The sequence below is a fragment of the Fukomys damarensis genome, unplaced genomic scaffold (genome assembly GCF_012274545.1).
Source record: "Fukomys damarensis isolate Sample0158 unplaced genomic scaffold, DMR_v1.0_HiC HiC_scaffold_7, whole genome shotgun sequence".
NCBI classification, from domain to species: Eukaryota; Metazoa; Chordata; class Mammalia; order Rodentia; family Bathyergidae; genus Fukomys; species Fukomys damarensis.
In genome coordinates this window covers 34,027,606-34,043,338 of record NW_022900919.1, presented here as the reverse complement: position 1 = coordinate 34,043,338, position 15,733 = coordinate 34,027,606, and the positions used below count along the sequence as shown (strand labels likewise).

Below are 15,733 nucleotides of genomic sequence, written 5' to 3'. Positions count from 1 at the left end.
TATATATATAGATATATATATATACGTCTCATGGAAACCATTTAAGTTATGTATCACTAACCGTGATGCCCTCTGGGGAAATTGAGGAAGGAGATAAGGAGCTTGTCAAATGTCACAGTTTACCAAGTGAAAGAGCCAGGCTATGGACTCTGGTCTGTGAGGTACCAAAGACTGGTTTTAAGCCCATGCTGATTGTGTTTTTCCATAGCCAAGTGTGGGATAAGCTTCCTGGCATTGATGGAGCAATGATAAGGATAGGTTACTTTCCCTGTATATAAAAAAAAAAAAAAAAAAATCCCTGCCTCTTGCTTCTCATCGTCAAGGCATGGCTCATGCTGTCGCGGGCCGGGGACACAGGCTGTTCATTTTCTGTCCTGCTGGGTCTCACTTTATAACCCATCCTCAGTCAGTTATTATTCCCTGTTATATGGTTCAAATCGCCAGTCATCTCATTGCCCTTGTTCTGAGCTTCTCAAAAAGAACACACACAAAGGCATTGTTGTGTAATATAGAATTTACCAAAGCTAGCATTTTAACAATCATTTATTCTGGAAAAGATGTAATATATTTCTTTGGGCTTAGAGGTCTTCTCCCTCTTGAAAATCCCTCTCTCTACACTCACTGTTCCGTTGCCACTGTCTCTTATTCCCATGAAATTATTAATACTCTCTTCCATCTTTTATATGAATGTGGAGACCAACTTAAAGCTGACTTCTCAGTGGCAGCCACATATCAAAAGGCTTTTTTTTTCTTCAGATGAGCTAGATTTCCCAACAAACAGATTCCTTAAATCTGCTGCTAAGAAGATAAACATGTAAAGTAAAGGAGTATTACCAATTTTGGACAGAGCAGCCTTTTCTATCATTGCTCTGGTCACTAAAAGTGCAGGATGTGTGTTGGGGAGACCTCTTAAAAGAGAAATGTGTGGCTTCTTGAAGCCAAGATGAGGCACTGCCATCTTTTGAGCTGCTCTATGTACCAAAGAAAATAAAGGTCAAAATTGAGTTCAAAATTCATGACCAATTTGACATGTTAATTTTGGAAAAAATAACAACTATAACATACACATGTTTACACCCCCTAAACACCACACACACACACACACACACACACACACACACACGTCCCAACACCCCCCACACACACACACACACACACACACACACACGTGGATGCATAACAATGCAGTGGTACCATTCACAGCCTGGTGTGGTGTGGCAGGATGGTATTCCCAGCACTCTGGGAGGCTGAAGCCAGAGGATCCAAGTTCAAACCCAGGCTGGGCAATTTAGTGATTTAGCTAGACCTTTCTTTAAATAACAGAGTTAAAAAAAAAAAATGGGAATAAAGTTCAGTATGAAGGCTCTGTGTTCAATCCATGGTACTGCAAAAAAAAAAAAAAAAATCAACCAAGATAGTGGTAGGATTTGATTTTAGTAAAACAAAGGTGTGGGCCTAAGGTTTAACTCAGTGGTACATCACTTGCCTAGCATACACACATTTCTGGGATCCACAGCCAGCACTGAAAAATTAATTCTCACATACTACAAGTTTTAATTAATTTTTAAGTTGGGAATTTAACCAAGAATCTTGTTGTACTGTTGTACAATGAATATCTTTTTCATCTGCACCTGGATATCTCTCGGAATGTATAATTTCCTTTGGAGAAAAATCTCCAGTTCTAAATTTAAGATCTTTCAAAACATGAAGCCCTGACTTGATGGTCCTCACTATTTACCCCCAACTGTAGGTTACAAAACAGAAAAAAATATGCAACCATGCTGTATAAATGAACAGATACACTTAATCAAATCAATTGCTTTCAGGATTGTCCCTAAGCAATAAATCAGTCTGTCTAAATATAGCTTTAAATTAATTGTGTAAATAAATAAGCTCTGAATACTCACCCCCAATAAGCACACTGCCTGGTTGTGTGTACTGCTTCTGTTTGCAGAATCACATCAATTTTGGATTTGCGGAAGCAGTGTACAGAGTATAATCCAGATTTGATTATATTCCATGGTAAATAAAGTCATGTAAAACATGATAAGAAAGTTCTGTGAAAATTAAAAGCAGTTTCAACCTTGCACCATTCCTCTTAAAAGAAAACTAGAATTCACTTAAGCTTTTGGTTTCTATTATCTTACTGCAAATAGATATCAGCTTCAATGCCTTGCAATGAGAAATTAAAAAGGGGATGTTTCATCACTGTATTTGCTATTGACTTGTAGTGGTAAATCATTTTAGATGAATAAATACGAAAGCTGGACCTCAAAGGTGATGAACACCCAAGTCTTTCCCTTCCTGTATTCTTATGCTGTCCTTCACATCAAGATGTGGGAGGTAATTCTCCTACCCGCAAAATTGAATTAGAACTAAACTATAATAGTATATAAGATCCTAATGAGATAATTGACCATGTGAAATAGGAAGAAAAGGGATAAAGGTGTAGGTAAAGTGGAAAGGGTAGGGGAAAGGTAATAAGGGAAAAGAAAAAAATAAGAGAAAATGAAAAAATGGAAATAAAGTGTTTGTAAATGGGGAGGGGAGGAGGGGGTGAAGGGAGGGCAGGGGGGAAAAATGAGAACCAAGACCTGTCATGTAAGGGTACAGGATCCCAATGATGAATGTAGCTGTGCTGTGTACCTAAAATGTACCAATAAACTCAATTTAAAAAATTGAATTACAGACTTGTTTGACCAATGGAAAGCTACAGAAATGTCATTCTAGAATTCTGAGACAAAGTCCTTTCAAGATTCCTCCTGGCCTCTTGCATGCTCATGTTCTGAATCCAGCTCCCCTGTGATGAGAAGTCCAAGCTACATGAAGCCACATGGAGAAGTCTAAGCCTCATGGAGTCTAAGCCACATGCTTGTAGATTTTGAAGTCTGCAGTCCCAGATGATCTCCCAGTCTACTACCAGCATCAACTGCTACCCACATGAGTAAACCCTCTAGGACAGGGATCTCCTACCCCTAGGTCTTTCAGGAAGCAGGTCACACAGGAGGAAGTAAGCAGGGTGCCAAAGAATAAAAATGCATCTGTATTCACGGCCACTCCTCATAACTCATCTTACCGCCTAAGCACTTTCTCCAGATGAGTACGGGAGTTTGATTCTTACTGGAGCACCAGCCCTACCTCAAACGCTCAGGCCTGATCTCTAGGTTTGTACTCCTGATGAGAGTCTAATGCCTGATGATCTGAGGTGGAGTTGAGCAGGTGATGCCAGCCCTGGAGAGCAGCTGCAAATACAAACTAACATTAAGAAAGAGATTACACAGTGACCACACTAAATCAGTTGCTTGCAGACTCTGTCAAAAACCCAGTCAGTGAGGGACAAGTGACAATTAAGCTACCTCTGGTAGCAGGCTTTATAGAGGCAAATGAGTTGATATATTCCAGCTATAGCTGTTGTCGGGCTTTAAGCCACACTCTAACACTTATTTGAGGCCAAGTGTAGTCCACCCATTATTTAACTTACCATTTCTGTCTGCACCAATTTCCAACACTGCATATTTGTCTCAGTCAGTCACAGTTTTGGTAAGGCCACGAGCCAAAATGAGTGAAAAGCAAAGAAAACTAGACAGCTTCTTCGAAGGGGTTTGGGGGCAGGGTGTCCAGTGATGATGAGATAGCAGAAGACTCTGTGACTGCCAACAAAAAAAAGGTAGATTTAAAAGAAGCTACCAAGAGATCTATTTAAATTATGGGCTCATTGCAGCAAGGTAAAACCTTCAAGACTTCTTTGTCACATGAATACCAAGCAGCACCACATACTAAAAGAAAAGCTTTTGGAGAGTTTCAAAAGAAAAAAAAACCTTGAATACGAGGAACAGAAACAATCATGGAAGGCCACCACTCTATATACTGTGGATGCACTGAAAGCATCATTCCCATGATTAACCATACTGCTAAAGCTAAGAAACTCTTTACAATTGAATAATTGATTCTGCTGGCTGCTAAGGACACTTGTTATGAAATTTTAGGAAAGGCACGTGTTCCTGTTTCATATAGCACCTTAACTAGAAGAATTGATGAAATAACAGAGGAAACTGAGACAGAATTGCTACAGAGGATGCATGAGCCACTATGATATCCAAGCATGATTTAATAGTCCACTAATACTGACAACAAAGCAGCAATGCTGTTCTTCTGCAATATATTTCTCAGTAAGATAGGTATGAAGGTATGTTATGTACACTTGTATTGCCACCCTACACCACAGCTGTGGAATGATTCAAGTCTGTGCATGATTACATATCTGGACACCTGAGTTGGTCATTTTGTGCCAGTCTATGGAAGGGTGGAGAGCCTTCCATGACTGGATGGCTCTCTTGTTTACATTTGCAAATCAAAGCAATTGTTTCTAGATAGGAGTCTGGGAAATGGGTCATTCACAGAGAAATAGAAAAATGCTGGCTAGCTTAAAAACGTCACCTGAATTCAACGATAATGTTGCAGGATGCAATTAGAGTTACCAACTACATTGAGGTGCACGTCCTATCTCACATCAGTCTGTGCAGGTCTGTAAGGAGGTGGGCACAGAGCACACACAACTTCTCGTAAAGAATGAAGTGAGGTGGATTTTCTAAGGTAGATAACTGGCCAGAGTTTTTGAGCTATGAGAGCTAATCCAGATATTTCTTTTAAAAATCAGTCAACACTGGCAGCACATTTCAGAGACAGAGAATGGGTCCCCAAACTTTCTTACGTGTGTGACAATCTCCTCCCTGAACTCAACTTGCCCATTTATTGAGCAACAACTATGTTCAGTTTTGCAAAGAAAGTAGATGCATTCAGAGCCAAACTGAATTTACGGGGGTAACAAACTAAACTGGGATTTTTGACATTTCAAAAATGACCAGAGATTTAGAAAGATACTGTTCCAGGGCCTTCTTTCTCCCAGCTGGTGCATGATCACTTATCTCAGCTTTCCAAAAGTTTCAGTATTATTTTCCAAACACAAAAGACCACTGAACTGGAAAAGAATGGTCCATGACCCATTTGTGAATAATCCAGATGATTCAACTTCACCTGTGATACAAGAGGATAAACTGCTTGAGACAGCAAATGGTTGTGGCTTTACAAGTATGCTTGAGACAGTTTCAAATCTCCATACCTTCTGGCTTAAAGTCAAGATACAGTAGTACTCCATTGTATTTATAAAACACATTTTCTTTATTAATCTGTTGATTGGCATCTGGGCTATTTCCAAGATTTAGTTACTACAAATTGTGCTGCTATAAACACAGGTGTGTATATATCACTGTGGTATATTTTAACTCTTTCAGGAAGATACCAAGAAGGGGAATATCTAGGTCAAATGGAATCTCTGGTTTCAGTTTTTTGAGGAATCTCCACACTGATACTACTCTACAACAAAGCATAAGCTTGAGACATTTTTAGGTAAATGGATGCACCTCGAGACCACACATTTAAGTGAAATAAATCAGACACACATATTTAAATATCATATTGTTTCTCTTGTGTGAGGAACCAAAAGCAAAAAATAAGGACCAAAAGAGGTGATAGATATTGTGAAGTAGAAGAATATGTTCAAATGGAGAGGGGAATAAGGGATGCAAGATGACAGAGGGAAGGGAAAGGAAAAAGTAATTAAAATGGATTATGTACCTTATGAGGAACGTAGTCACTATGTACTGCACACATATGGTAGGAACTATTAAAAAATAAAGTCAAGATAGAATATTATGGTAATGCCACAAAAGTACTGAAAACCCTGCTTACATTTCCAATATCCTGTCTTTGTAAAGTAGGGTTTTCTGCAGTCACTGCTACCAAAGTGGCATTATAAAGGAGACTGAACATATCAACACAATTTGAGTGTCACTGGCTTCCAACACCCCCCAGGTGGGATCATCTAGTGGTTCTTCACTATGGTTGGGTTGTATCATTATTTAATTATATAGTACAATGTAATAATTATAGAAATAAAGTATATATTATATATAATTGACTTAAATTATACCAAAACCACTTCCCTACACCAGTAAGTACAAATATTGTTCTCCAAAAAACTGACCCCTTGGGTCCAAAAGTTAGAAACTATTCCTCTAAAATGTGCAGCTAAGATAAGCCGTTAGCAAACCAGATGTGCCTGCAGAGTGTAGCTATTTTGCATGAAAGATCCAAAATGATAACTACCCATAAATCCCACTCAATTCACAGAACCATAAGACATAGGAAGACATGGGCACTTTACTTGTTGATTTAAGGGAAGAGATCTTGGAGCTGGTTACATAGTAGTGCAAAGCGAAGGGAAGAGAAAAGAGCAGAAAGAAAACCCTGGAAGATCTATTAAATTATACATATGGGACCCTCCTTGTACCTAAACATTTCACATCTCAAAAGGGAGGCTTTAACCAAGGGACCCGTGTCTTGAAAAAGTTTCAAAGCTACTTTTCCAGTTGTACAATTAATACAGGGCTGTGTTGCAGTTCATCTTGTGAACCTAAAGTATTTAAATTATCAGTTAATTTGAAACTCTCACCCCTTAAGCTAAGCAATTAGCTCAACCTGCTTATGTTATAAGTGACTATAGGAGATGATACATGATTTTATGAAGACAGAAATTCTTCATTGGACATAGGATTCAAAGGTGGATTTTTAAAAATTTGTTTTCTCATTTATTTTATTTACTAATTGAATTATTTGAGATCAGGTCTCATGACGCAGCTCAGCTTAGCCTTAAGCTCAGTATGCAGCACAGGCTGGCCTCTATTTCTATCCTCCCGAGTGCTGACACGTGTGCACCACTCTCTCAAAGTTACCTTGAGGAGATTAAAGTTTATCTTTATTTTTTCCAATGAAATGTTGCTTCTGAATGTGCACACTAAATGTGAAGACTTAAGCTTTTAAGAGACTTCTAAACCTTCTAAACTTTTCACTAACATGCTTTTTGTTTCAAAAATTAAAGTTTGAATTATTAAAGGAATAATTTTTCAAAATTTATTTTATATTTAATTGACATATAATTATATATGGTACAATGTGATGTTTTGATACTTATGTACACAGTGGAATAATCAAATTAGACTAATTACTATATGTGACAATTAAAAACAGTAAGTTGAAAATACATCGGCACTTTTATATTCATTGCAGTATTTCCCTACCTAAAATGTGGAAAAAAATCTAGGTAAGCATCAACAGATGAATAGATTGAAAATGTGGTACATAATGTATACAGGGAAGAATACTATTCAGACTTCAAGAACACACTGGAAAGTCTGTCACTTTTAACAATACAAGTGAAACTAGAAGATATTTTGTAAAGTGAAATAAGCCAGGCATAGAGAGACAAATAACCATATGATCTAAAAAATTTAATTTATAGAAGCAGAGAGTAGAATTGTTGGAAGACATCACAGGGAAAAGGGATTATTTGGTCAATAGATAAGAAGGTTTTATTTAGGAGGAATAAATTCTGTCCTGTTGCATAGCATGGTATCTATAGGTAATAATAATGTATTGTATATTTCAAAACAACTAGAAGAGAATTTTAAACTTTCTCACTACTGAAAATCCCTGAAATATTACCAGAAACATATATAGTAGACTCCAGTCTCCTGCTTAGTGTACGAAGCAAACCTGAGGAAAAAAAGTTAAAAGATAGAACTAAGAGAGACAGAGATCAGGGAGCCAGAAAAACCAGTGCCTGTGCAACTGAAAAAGGTGCTGGCCGGTCCAAGCCATTGATTTTTATTGATAATCAGTTGCGATGAAGGCAAGCTTTACGGCTACATGTAAAGATGCGTGGTTCTGAGGTTTCTATGGAAACTGAGGAAAGTAAGACTCCTAAAGTATAAGACAAAGCAGTCTCAATTTAGGAACAGAATAGACAAAATATAGGGTTGTAATTAGAGCATAGTCCTTCTGGCTACGTACGTAGGTTTTAGTTGTGGGAATGGAATTTGGGTGTGAGTTACTCTGACCTCAGCAGGAAGGCTTTGGCTGGATTCGCTTCTGTAAGCAAGCCAATTGAAGGGTTAGTTCTTTACAGCCTGCACTGCTTACAGCCTGCTTTGGGCATAATCAGTATTGCAGTCCCCTGCCCTCACTATGAAAGGAATAATATTTAAATTAAAATACAAACCATTAGCTTTTTTCTTTACATAACTTTTAATCAGTGTTATGTATTAAATTAAATTATGTTACTGTTTTTAATTTAGATTAACAAAAATAGGTCAAAGTTTTCTGTAAAGAAGCAGAGAATACAAAGTTTAAGAGGTTATTGATCACATTTAAAATTCAAATGATCATGACGTACATTTCTGCATTTTTTTTACAGTCTTTTAGGAATATGAAAAGCATTCTTAGCTGTAGCGTTCACAGTTTCTGAGTATACTTGGTTCATGGGCTATAGTTTGCTAACCCTTGATTTAGAGAAAACACCTATGCACAGAATATACAATGATATGAGAAATTGATGCTGATCCATGAAAAAAAAAACTGTGGGTCCAATATCATTTTGAAATTGCCTCTTCAAACAAAGTTAATCAAGTTTCTATTTTAAGATTTTTCAAGGTCTTTAATATGCATACTGCGGATACCAAGAGACAAATTTCCAAAATTCCTAAACACATTTTTAACTTTAAAAATGCTGTTCACAAGATCATAAAAATGGGATAATTTTGTTCATAAAACTACACTTACAAATACACAGACTAATGGAATAAAGTTTGAGTTATGTGCCAATTAATGAGAAAATTGAAATATTTGTTTTCTTTTAGTCCAGCAAGAAGTGGGCTGTGGTTAGTGTTGCTCTGTTTCGAATTGTTTCCTTGCTGAAATTTAGTTCCTGAAACCATCTGGATAGGGTGCCTTTTGTACTCTGCTGTGAAGCCTACCTGTTCCCAGCAAAGGTTTCTGAGAAGTGTCTGCCAATTTCTTGCGGATGGTTGGCCAATGTTTAAATCAGACCAAAATAGCAAACTTCACACTCAGGAACTAACTGCCAACCTAGAAAATTACCACTCTGACCAGATAGTTGTTAAAAACAAAATCATAATTTTCTTTCTTTTAAAATGTGCCTGACAACTTTAAAATAGAAACTAGTAAGAATGGTAGTTTCTCCCCAGTGTGGTAAGTCTTGATAAAACAGGAACTAAGATAATTGGCTAAGATCAGAAAATGTAATGACCTTAGCTTTAGTTATCTATAAAATTTCTTAACCCCTTTCCTTAGGGTGGTTGATATGTTACTCTAAGAACAGTTGGGTCCCCTCTACACACATACTCTTCCTTTTCTCATTCAGCTTACACAATACTATAGCAGAAAGAAAGTGGGGTCGTGTTGTAGCTCAGATATGCATTAATGAGAATGACTTTAGGAAAGACATTTAATGTTACTAAATGTTTTAGTTCTCTGTGCAATTGAAGTGGTAAAAATTAAACTGCAGAACACGTACAAAGATTTATCCTGCCATATACATAGTAGGTGTTTTTAAATGATTTATTTTCTCTGCTTTTTGCCTTTCACTCCCTACTGTCTGATTAACTTTCAGCTGCAGGCATTTTTGAGCAGCACACAAGATCAGCACTATGAGTATGAGCCCATAATCCAAGATGATAAGAGAGATACCCTTGGCTACAAAGGGTCAGTGTGTTATATTTACAATGACATACAGCATTGTAAGAAGATCCAGAAATTTGTGATCCTCAAGGGTGAGAGGCTAAGTTGTAGAACAATAAATGGTGAGGAGATTGCTTTCTGCCAAGTAACTTTCTCACTGATGAGATTCTATTTTTGTGAACTACAAAGGATCTTCAAGGTTTTTTACAATCTTTGAAAAGCTTCCCTGTCTTTTCCTGTCACTAAAGTCTTCCTGCCCATTTCCATTGTTGGAAATCAACAGCACATTTATAGTCATGACGCTCTCCTACACTTGCTTTAGAAGCACTGTGGAACATATTTTAAATTTTTTTTTGTATATTTAACTCCACAAAAGCTCAAACAAGGAAATGTAAAGTGCTCAAAGAGCTGTCAACAATTCTTCTAAACATATAATTTCTGTATTGTTAAATGATTTGCTGTGGTCACCGCTAAAAATTCCTATAAACTCAGAGAATCTAAGCAAAATATGGGGAGGAAATTGTAGGGATCGGAAAGTGGCAGTTTGGAGGATATTTCAAAGAACTGACTTCCTCAAAAGCAAAAATATCATAGATGATTTCCCAGGGAATGTTGATTAAATTTTGAAGAACAAATTAAAATCATTAGTATCTTAAATTGTCTAAAGCACAAGATAAGATTTACAAACTTGAAAATTCTTTCTTTGGAAATACTGTAACATTGCTAACAAAATGCTTAAAGTTAATATAAAAAATAAAGCTCCAAATCAGTGCTCTCCAGCGATTTTTTTTTTTCCCCAGTAGTGGTGTTCGATTTTAGGACCTTTTGTATGCAAGGCAGGTGCAGCACCATTGAGCTAAATCCCGGGCCCAAGAGAAATAATTTTTGAAAAATTCCAACAAAATGTAATAGTGTGTTTGGAAAGTGACACAGAATTACAACATGGAATTCAGAAATTCAAGAAAGTGTCAATAATAAAAAATTCATTAATATAATTTATCATATAAAAGACCCAAAGTGAATATTCATCATGCCATGTAAGTTTTGATTTGTATAAATTTAATCTACTCTTGTTTTTAAAAGAGAAACACAATAAAGTAGGAATAAAATAATACTCTTCAACATAAATAATCACATCCCAAATTTATTGAAGAAACACTAGAATCCATTCTAATTAATATCAGGAATGAGGGGCCAGGGATTTAGCTCAGTGGTTCCACCACCTGCCTTGCATAAGGACACAAGTTCGATCCCCAGGACTAAAATATATATATATGGATAAGATAATAATGTTGCTATCATGCTATCATAATATTGCTCCAGAAATTCCAACAAAACCTAAGAAAAATATAGAGAAAAAACAAGAAATGAAATAGTTATGTGCAAATGTTTATATGGAAAATTGGACTCTAGTTCAAAACTCTCAAAAATACTTTAAGTGTACCTATGTTTATAGCAGCACAGTTTGTAATAGTTAAAACTTGGAAACACCTCATTTGCCCATCAGTTGGAGACTTGATAAAGAAGATGTGGTTTTTCTATAAAATGGAATACTACTCAGCCATAAAGAATGAGAAATCAGAGTCATTCATAGGAAAATGGATACATATTGAGGATATACTCCTAAATGAAATAAATAAGTCACACGTGTGTAAATACCGAATAGTTTCTCTGGTAAAAAATTATAATAGTACATAAGATCCTAATGAGATAATTGATAATCTGAAATAGGAAGAAAAGGGCTAAAGGTGTAGGGAAAGTGAGAAGGGTAGGGGAAAGGCAGTAAGGGAAAAGATAAAAATGGAAAAAAAAGTGTTTGTAAATGGGGAGGGAAGGGTGAAGGGAGGGCAGGGACAAGAGCAAAAATTGAGAAATAAGACCTCTCATGTAAAGGTACAAGATCCCAATGGTGAATGCAACTGTACTGTATACCTAAAATGTACCAATATACTCAATGAGAGAAAAAAACACTTTAAAATTCAAACGGTATGCCACACCAAAGTAAGGGAAAAAATCAATAGCCTTTATGCATTCAAATAATCAAAAGATATGATGTAATAGACATTATGTAGAGTCACAAATACAATAAACTTAACAAAAGTATGCATGATCTAAAATGTACCAATAAACACAATGAGCAAAAAAGAAAAATAAGCAAACATACCCTTGAATACTAAGAAGGAAACAATAAGGAATGAGAGACTATGCCATACAAATATAATATAGAATTTTATTTAAATTATTTAAATGGTGTGATCCATGAATCACAGAAAAATAATAGATGGCCATAAAGATGCATATGCAAATAACAACTAACAATATTATAAAGATATTATAGTTTTGGGTTAGGGAAAGGGAGGTTTATTCAATAAATATAATATATAAGTTTAATTGATTTTTGTGGACAAATTTTATATATAAAAAATGATATAAATTCAGATCTTAACCTTAAAATAAAACAAAATAAAGATTGATAAAGTGCAAAACAACTTATGATGCCTGTCAACAATAGAATTGAAAGTACATGATAAAATGTTGGTGTGGTGGTATATAATAAAATATCGATCACAGGATGCCCAAAATGAGCAAATTATGGTTACACCCAAAAACAGGGTGACTGAATGCTGAATAAAAACCGAATACTGAATGAAAAGATTCTAAACTCAAAAGAAAAAGACTAGATGATGCCATTTGCATACACTTCAAAAACAAACCATTTAGGGACTGGGATGTCGCTCAGCAGCGCAGTGCCTGCCCGGCAGCGCAAGGTCCTGGGTTCGATTCCCGGTACCAAAACAGGAAAATGGAAAAAAGAAAAGACCAAAAAAAAACCAAAAACCATTTAATTCTAGTGTTTCAGGATGCTTGCCTAGAGGAAAAAGAACAATGAAAAGTCAAAGCAATGGTTACCTTTGTGGGGAGAAACGTTTTGAGTGCAAATAGAAAGAAGGCTCGTCTCTTGATCTAGGTTATAATTATGCATTTGTTCATTTGATTAAGTAGTATATTTTTATATTGTATATGCCTGATATGTGTGTTCTATTTCACAAAAAACAGTTCAAAACCTAAAGCAAACTCATAAAAATATCTGAGGTTCATATCACAGGTGATTAATTAGTTTAACACAGAGTTTCTACAAATCATTTGTAATAGATTGTTCAATAGGAAAAAAATGAATAAAACATTAAAAGTGCTATCTTCACTTATAATAAGAAAGCCACAATTAAATTTTGATATTAGCTTTAACAGATTAGGAGAGATCATAAAGTTTGAAAAATGCTTAATTGATATTTTGGAGAGTCTTTTTCTTTCATCATCAGTTAAAGTATTAATTGAAGCAATGTTTATGCAACATAAAATGATATATTAAAATTAAATTTTATATCAAAATTATACACGTTAAGATCGCAATTCCCCTTATAGGCATTTATTTTATCATTATGCAAGTGTGGAATGATGGATATACAACTTCATTCTTTGGAGCATTACTTGCAGCACCAAATTGTTATAAACAACCTACAGGTCTATCGATCAGGACTCGGTGAAAAAGGTATGGGTAGCTATACAATTAAATACCACGTAGCTATTAAAGAAAACTTGCAAAACTCTTTGAACTAATATAGAAAGGAAACCTTTAAAATCATCTAAGGACAGAATTGCACGTAAAGGGGTACAATTTGTGTGATTACAGAAAAAGTACTAATTTGTGCTTATAATCACATAGATTATCTCCTGAGGCAGCACAAGAGCAAGAACAGAGAGCCACACCACGACTTGGAGATCAAGAAGGGGTGGTGACTCACATGTGGCTCTTGTCTAGTACCTTTGATGTCCTTTCTCCTCACTCTCAGCATTTTAATTACCTCCATCTGTGTCTAAATAGATTACCTTTCTGTTTGTCTTGTTTGGTGATGATTTAGTAAAAGAGAGAGGATTCACGGAAACTCCAAGCTGCCTTCCTGAAACTAGCAATTTCTATTCCCTTTTGTGCTTTTGAACATTTTAACCATTAGGTATGTATCACATATTAAAACTAAGAGTAATTTTAAGAGAAAGATAAAGGAAAAAACATTTAGCTATAGTTAATTAGCCTTCCTAGTGTGGAGTCACAGTTGTAACCTAACAAAGAGTTTCAGTCATATCTATAAAAAACAGAGAGAAGCAAATAGGATGATCATTCTTGTTTTTTCTTTAAGTAGAGTTTTTTTCTGCTTTAATTATTAGTGTTCTGAGTGAAAGATGTCAATAAATGTGACATTAGTGTTTGAAACCCACTGAAATGCTGTCTGCAATGTATAACACCACAGAGGACTCTGGATAAATATTTACCCTGCATTTATGGCTACTGAGCATAAATCATAGTTTTACTATTCTAAATTACTTTCCTGGTTTATAGTTCTATGTTTTCTCCTAACATCTATTTTGATGGTTTTAAAAGTGAGTCAGCACAAGACCTTAATGAGAAATGCAGTTCCAATGTTTCTGAAAAAAAATCCCTGGTCCAAAGGGATACATGACAGGATGCGTTGCAGTATTCTGACTGTATCCTTTCTTAGTGTTTGGCTTAGCTGCCTCAGGAAATAAGTATGCATTTACCTCCTCAGAAGACAACTAGCATTTTAAGGAGCACTTTAAAGAAATGTGCTAAACAGCCCTCTTAACTCACTGTGAAAATATAATGTGTGGAACTCAGCAGTTTCAACCAAAGAGTGAGTACTGTGATGTGTTTTGCTAAGAGAAATATAGAGGTGAATAATTTGTTCAACATTTATAGGTTTTCCAATTGCTACATCTTATAAGGATGAAGTCCAGAGTCACACAAAGAAGTTAAGTAGAAGATACAGGTCTTTTGATTCCTCATCAAATACTAAAGGCGCCCAGTTTGATGTTACTGGTAAGGAGTAAAGAAGGTGCTGGTAAGATGGTATCTCCTCTTTGAAATCTTGCTGCATTCTGTTCAGAGTTCACAATTTAGGCATTTTAGGTTTGTAGTTTGTGAGATACAGCTCCTCCTCCATTACCTAACAAAATAAGGGGAGGGGGGCACCAAATCCTTCAATTAATAGCTTTGATCTGGCCACAAAAATGCAGAAGTTAACCAATGCTTTCAACACTCTTCTTCAGAGAGGGAGAGGGAGGGAGAGGGAGAGGGAGATATGAATACCAGCTTATGTGACAATTCTTTGCATATTGCATATTACTTGTAATACTAACCTGGGGGAGCTTTAGCATTTGATGAGAAATCCGCAGATTCAGACATGCTGTACCAGCAAATTCAATATTATGCTGAACTTCCTGTGTGACACTAGGGTTCACACATATTTGATGATTATAATGCAAGAACTGGAAAACTTATGCATTCAGATCCAATTTTATTCACCTATAAGTTTTTTTTAATTTAAAAAAAATTTTTGAGTTCATTGGTACAATCTAAGTATAAAATACAATTACATTCATTATGGGGATCCTGTACCTTTACATGACAGGTCTTGATTCTCATTTTTTTCCCCTTGTCCCTGCCCTCCCTTCACCCCCTCCTCCTCTCCCCATCTACAAACACTTTATTTCCATTTTTTCATTTTCTCATATTTTTTCCTCTCCCTTATTACCTTTCCCCAACCTTCTCACTTTCCCTACACCTTTAGCCCTTTACTTCCTAGTTCACATTATTATCTCATTAGGATCCTGTGTACTATTATAGTTTTTCACACCAGAGAAACTATTCGGTATTTCAGTTAAAGAAATCTCTATATGAACATTAAAAATAGGGAATCCTAAAATAAAACTAAAAAGGAAAGTAAAAGAGAAAGGGCAATGGTGTAAAATTAAAATAATCCTTAATTCTGAAGATGAAAATGGTCCCTGAACATACTTAAATTGCTTCTTGCTCTTGTAGTCTTATATTATTCTTTTTTTTCATTATTTATAGAATACTTTATTAGTTTCTGTAATCAAACCCATGTAGATATGACCTTACATATTTAATACAGTGCATTACCTCTGTAGAAATGGAAAAAAAATAACATTTCTAGACCAATATGGCTGTTAATTTCTGTACAATACCAACTCAACACAGTAAATTGGGATAACTTTTTCCAAAGTCGACAGCACAGTTAAAGTTTCCAAAATTCACATTATA

The 15,733-nt window shown here is 35.6% G+C and overlaps 1 long non-coding RNA gene across 2 annotated transcripts in view; it reads left to right on the top strand.

The window, feature by feature from the left end:
• Positions 1-15,733, top strand: part of LOC104869072 — a 25,410-nt gene that overhangs the window by 7,218 nt on the left and 2,459 nt on the right. For both annotated transcript variants that reach the window (XR_782184.2, XR_782185.2), the window contains exon 2: positions 14,369-14,488. This is a non-coding gene — a long non-coding RNA (uncharacterized LOC104869072). The remainder of the gene's footprint in view (positions 1-14,368; positions 14,489-15,733) is intronic.